This window comes from Mastomys coucha, unplaced genomic scaffold, assembly GCF_008632895.1.
Source record: "Mastomys coucha isolate ucsf_1 unplaced genomic scaffold, UCSF_Mcou_1 pScaffold22, whole genome shotgun sequence".
NCBI lineage: Eukaryota > Metazoa > Chordata > Mammalia > Rodentia > Muridae > Mastomys > Mastomys coucha.
In genome coordinates, this window is record NW_022196905.1 from 111,143,493 (window position 1) to 111,150,139 (window position 6,647).

The following is a 6,647-nucleotide window of genomic DNA, read 5'->3' on the forward strand; positions in this document are numbered from 1 at the left end:
TAGGGAGCAGAGGAAAAGCTGGGCATTGCAAGATCCTGGAACTTGGGAAGCACTGTGGGATTTGATATACATGATCACCAGGCCCCACCTGGGGAAGAAACTGGGCCACTGGTTCACTCTGTCCCCTGGGGCTCCACCACCCACATCTGCACCCTATCTAGGGTGGGACATTGACTCTCCAAGGGTGTCTCTGCTGTACATAGGCCAGTCACAAGCCCTTCTAAAAGCCTGCTCTTGTCTACTTTTGTTTCTTCACCATGCTTCCTGCCATCTCTTCTGAAAGAGCTCTGATTTATCAGCCACCTGACCCACAGACCCGTAAGGACACACGAGAAAGCTCCATCCTAGGTCTTCTTGCCATGGTATCTCTCTCTGTACAGTGTGCTTCACTCTGTGAATGAGCCACTGGAGTATTGACATCAAAGATGCACAGGAACATGGAGATGTGTTGATGGAAAAACCTCCACACCCCACATAATTCTCCAGAGATAAACTGAATGTGATGGGCAAAGTAATGGTTTATTATCAAAGAGGCTAACAATGACACAGGGGTCATTGTGAGTCCCAGGCTGAATCTGTAATGGGGGCTAAAGTGCAGGAGAGACTGCATTCACCTTGTTGGTGGGATGGGGGTATCTACATGAGCTTGAGACATGGGAAGCAGCACCTTGGCCAACTATGGAACAACCTGGGGTGGGGTGAGGTAAATGAACTCAGCTTCAGCTTGATTCAACTCACATTCTCCTGTCCCTTCCTCTGGCTGACCACGACGTCACCAACAAGCTATTCTCAGCTCTTCTAGGGGCATATTTTGGACTTTCTTAGCATTGTGAAGCCCTTAGTACTTGCTCTGTTGCTGGGTCCCAGGGGAATGGCTGCAGTTAATAAACAGCACCTCCATAGTGTCCCAGTCTCTGTCATCTTGGTACCCAACTGAGTCTCCCACCCCAAAGTGTACCTCTCAGGATATCCCCAGGCACATGAAGCAGAAATGGAGCGCCAGCGGGTATCTCCCACCCACTTAGATGCTGATAGCCTGGGACTATTAACACGGACAGTTGGGTCTCCTAAGGAATAGCTAAGTACAGGATGCTGATATCTACCAGAGAGAACTGAGATGTTTCCATCCCCTGATCACCAAGGCCTTTGTAGAAGCAGGAATCTCTTCCTCTGGTCCCACAGCCCCAAGGCCAAAGCCAAGAGCATCATCTGTGGCATACAAGTCTGTCTCCACAGGCAAGACAAGCCAGACACTACAGCCCAGGTTCCCACTCCAGACATGTTCCTACATCCCTGACCCAGTGATCTTTCTAGGGGTCGGTCACATGTCCCAACAAGTGGACAGCTCTCCAATTTACCAACCTGAGGAAAATCCCTCCTTGTAAAAAGGCTTTCTCTTTGTAAATTATTCTGTTGCCTTTTTCTAAACACAAAGTATATATACCTATAAATGCTATATATATTATATATGTGTATATACATAAAGACTACTTCTTGTACAGCCCTCCACGGACCTCAGGCCCACTGTTTTCTCCATGTCTGTCTGTACTGACTGTTGCAGAATGAGCTGATGTATGACCTTGATTTTCCATTTTCCTTCTGGACCACTGTCTCTTCCTTTTCCTTTGTAGGTCTGTCTTGCTCTCTGTCTCTCTCTCTCTCACTCATTGCCAACATGTTGTTAGAAAAGAATATTTGATTTAGATGCCATCCAGGGAAGGCAAGCAGGATGGATGGATGGGTGAGTGGATGGATAGGTATATGAATGGATGGATGAATAATGGATGGGTGAATGAATGAATAGGTATGTGAATGGATGGATGGATGGATGGATAGATAGGTAGGTAGATAGATATCTGGATGAATAGATGGGTGAATGGATGGATACGGATGTGAATAATTGGGTGGATGGATGAATGTATGGGTGGATGGATAGATAGGTATGTGAATGAATGGATGGATGGATAATGGATGGATGGATGAATGGGTGAGTGGATACATAGGTATACGAATGGATGGATGGATGGATAGGTATGTGGATGGATGGATGGATAGATAGATGGATAGATGGGTATGTGAATGGATGGAAGGATGGGTAGGTGGGTGGATGCATAAGCAAGTAGATGAATGAATATGTGGGTAGAAGGATGAGTGGGTGGGTGAATGGATGGATAGGTTGGCAGATTAATGTATTAGTAGATAGGTGAGTGGATGGATGGATGGGTAGATAGATAGATAGATGGGAAGGTAGATGGATGGATGTTGGATAAGTGAGATGAATAAGTGAATGGTTAGATTGATGGATGTGTGGATAGGTGAGTGGGTGGATGAATGGGTGAATGGGTAGATGGACGATTGGATGGATGGTGGGTGGCTATATAGGCAGGCAGGTAGGTAGCTGGATGGGTGGGCTATAGAAAGATAGATGGATAGGCAGATGGGTGGGTTGGTGGTCCACTATGTATATTTGTATAGATCATTTATAAAGTTTTCTACACTTCTCAAAAAAAAAAAAAAAGTATTTCTAACCGTGGCTGTTGGACAGTCTGTGAGCCTGTGAGCCGGCAAGCCTGTTGTTTCTTGTGTTTAGTGCAATGTTAGTGAGAATCCAATGTCTGAGTTATCAATGCCAATAAAGAATTTGAGAATTACTTCATCGGCTACTGTCACTCCAGGTCTGAACTCTGCTGTTGTCTGTTGGATGAAAGGAAGCTCAAGCAGGAAACAAGGGTTGCTAAGGGAACAAGGGTTGCTAACTGCCCTGATGATACTGTGTAACAAAATGTCTCCCAAACTCCACCATTTACATCAGCGAATTCTTACCTTCAGGCAGCTGGGGCTGTGAGTCTAGGTTGGGCTCCTCTAAGAGGCTCCTTTGAGGCTTCTGGGCAGGTTCAAGGTCAGATAGGAGGTTATTCCATATGTGTTCACGTGGACATGAAAGCCAGACCAGAATGAACAAAACTCCATGCAGACCATTGCCTCCCAACCACAGCCACCAACACTACACTGGCCAGTACTGGTCAGATGACCCAGCCTTTCACGGAATTGTTGCAAACTCCACTGTGGTGTAAGCTAGTAACACCCACCTGGGGGTTGGGGGGAAGGGCACAAATGTGCTTTCCTGGAAAGAGGAATGTGGTATATACACAGCAGTCCCCATGGTCACACTCACAGATATGGGTGTGTTTGTGTGTGTGTGTGTTTGTGTGGGTAGGCAAATGCCTGTGTGCTTACTTGGAGATGCAGGGGCTTTGTGACACCTTCAAGTGCTGTTCCCAGATACCTTCACCTTGGTTCTGAGACAGTGTATCTCAATGACCTGGAGCTCATGAATTGGCTAGATTGACTGACCAGCAAACCCCAGGGATCCTCCTGCCTCCACCTCCCAGCTCCAGGATCACACTAGTGTACCACTGCCTGGGGGGTGTCAAACTCAGGTCACTGTCCTTCTGGGCAAGTTCTTTACCCACTGAGCCATCTGCCCAGCCTCATACTGAGGTCTCTAACCTGTGAAATAAGATCTCCATTGAGGAAGTGAGAGGGGGAACTGGCGTTTGGGGAAGCTAGTATGGATAGCTCTGCCCACTCCTTCTCTGGCCTCACTGACTCTGCCCTCCAGGCCTGGGTAAACCCTCTCCTGCCCACATTCACACATTCACTGACAGGCCTGGGGTCAAATCACCTCTTGACAATATGCAAGCTATGCAGCTTTGGGCAGATGGTTTGGCTTCTCTGGACCTTCATGAATTAGATGTAATCATTGTAACACTACCATCCTCCTCCCAAATGATAAGGCTTCTGTAAGGGCCTTGAACATACTCTGCACATTTGAGTTGCTGAGACAGGTATGCATCACAGTGTGGGAGAAGCCCCCACCCTCCCCTAGATCTTCTGCTCCCCCAAATTCCCACTCCTTGCCGAGAGTTGAAGCAAGCTCTGGTCTGCTTCCTGAGTATGACACTATTGATCCAAGACCATGATGGGATTTGAACTCAGGTCCAAGAGCCAGGATTTCAATTGTGTTTTGTTTTTCTTTTTTAAACAACATCTTGCTATGTAACCCCCTGGCTGCCCTCAAATTCTCCAATCTTGACCTTAGCCTCCTGGGTGCTGCAGCCCAGCAAGGTTGCAGTATATAGTGTGTGTGTATGTGTGTGTGTGTGTCTACATGTGTGCATGTGCATGTGTGCATAGGTGTGCACAAAGGCCAGATATTGACACCAAATGTCTTCCTTAATCTTTCTTCACCTTATTTTTTGAGACAGAATCGCTCACTGAACCCAAAACTTACCCATTCAGCTAGTAGAGTCAACCAGCTTGTTCTGGGGATCTCTGTCTCTGATTTCTGATTGCTGGGATTGCAAACAGGCTCCAACACCCACCCAGCATTCGCAGGCTGCAATTCACATGAGTGTGGAGGTCCAAACTCCGGCAAGAGCTTTGCCCACTGAGCCAACACCCCAGCCCCAAAGCTGCTGTCTTCAGCAACCACTTTCGAGCTGTGTGTAATTTGGAAAGCCCTATTTCACATCCCACCTTTCTATAGCCTCTGTGACATACTTGGAAGACTCTAAAGTTTTCCACTTGGAACAAGGCCCCACCCACCGTTCCCAGGCATGTGAGACAGGTGCCTCTCATCCTGTCACATGGTACTGTCTGCCCTCTGCCTTGGGAACTGCCCCCGCCATTATCAGCACTTTGCTGGGGGTATTAGGAATCTGTAAAACCATCCTCATAGGTCCACTAGCCAAGAAGCTGGTCACCAGACAGTAAATGGCTGCTGCATGTCAGCCATTCCTATCTAACCTCTTCATTAACATCCTGAAGCCAGACAATCCCTTGCTAGCCTGGGACCAAGTCCTGCTAAGTACCACTGCCACAGACCAGCACGGGGCCGGTCCCAGCTCACGAATGAGGAAAATCAAGGTACAAGGGCATTTGAGTTCTTGTGGTCAAGCCATGTCTGGGCCCCCAGAACTCTGGTTCTGGTTCCAACCAGTTCTGAATCCCAAACCTCTGGCCCATGGGAGGCCAGCAATGAGTTCCATTCCTAGGAAACAAATGTGGGTGAGTGTGGGGGATTCCCCAGCAAACAGCCACTCTAACACTGCCTAGCCATGGCTTTGAGAGTCCCAGTCACAAAGTCTTTTGCTATGGGAGATCCACTTTGATGGGCATGGTTCTGTGCAAAGCCCACAGGAGCAGAGGGAGAAGTCACACGAGATTCCAGATTCAGTGTCCAGTATTCTTTCTCCTAAAACCCAAGCTGTCATCAAATTCAGAACCTAAAAGAAGGACACGCGGCCAGAAGGGAAGGCCTACATCTCAGCAGGACACCAGGCCCAGAATACTAGTGTTGTGGTGGAGAGAGAGAGTATCAGAAATGTGCCACCCTGAGGTCTGTGGGCTCGGGGCCACCTTGCTATGGAGTGGAGGACAGCCTGCCTCCAGTGTTCATTCCTTCAGCCATGAGAGCTTTCTAGACCTACGTTACTTCATACACATCACATCCATGACTACACAGATGTGGAAGGCAGCCCTGACCAGGTAAGACCTTCATCAAAGAAATAAGATAATGCCAGGTGTGGTGGCACACGCCTTTAATCCCAGCACATAGGAAGCAGAGGCAGGTGGAGCCTGCCCACTTAGATTGCATAGTGAAACCCTGTCTCAAAGACAAAATAACATAGAACAAATAGTCTATCGTTTTTGTACTGATATCATTTTAGAGCAAGCAGTTTTATATAATATTGGATTGAAGTGTATTGCTATAATTTATCTTTTAATTTTATTTTTTTTCCCATGTAGGGTCTTGTCACTCTGTAATCCATACTAGTCTTCTGGAACTTTACATAGCCTAGGCTGGCTTCCAACCCTGCACCTTCCTGCTTCCGCCTCCAGAAAGTGGTCACCCCAGGTGTATTGTTCACCTGGCTCTGCATTCTTTAATTTTACTTGCTTTATCCCTTGGGAACGGTTCTGGCTGTGTCCCTGGCTGGCAGTATACAACAGAATCGACCTCACTCTGCTGGGGGCTCAGATTAGAAGCAACAAAGTAACAGATGAGCGGTCAGGCAGGCAATAGTAGCCCCAGTTCCTGTCCCTGCAACCAGCCTTGGAATGCAGTGTCAGGTTCTGCCTGCCCAGCGCACCAAGAGGATGGGAACCTGGGCTTGAAGCAAGGAATTTCTTCTCTCAGATTCTTCCTCCCAGTATGGAAGTGATCAGTAAGTGTAGGTTCCTATGTGGATGCCGGGCCAAGGCTGTACCATAACTATCATTAATGCCAGTGCCGATCACCTAGTCAAAAGCACAACTGGGAAACAGTTCTGGCGATGTATACCTGTAACCCAGCACTCAGGAGGGGGAGCAGACATTCAAGGCCATCTTTGCTTGGCCATAAAAGAAATCTGAGGGCATCCTGGGCTACATGAGACCTTGTCTCAAAAACAAACAAACAAAACAAAATAACCATCACAGGGCTACAGAGATAGAACATTTGTTGCTCTTCCAAAGGATCTGAGTTCAGTTCCCTGTAGCTATGTCAGGCAACTCATAGCAACCTATAGCTTTAGACCTGAGGCCTCTTCTGGTCTCTGGCACACACGCGCGCTCGCACACACACACACACACACACACACACG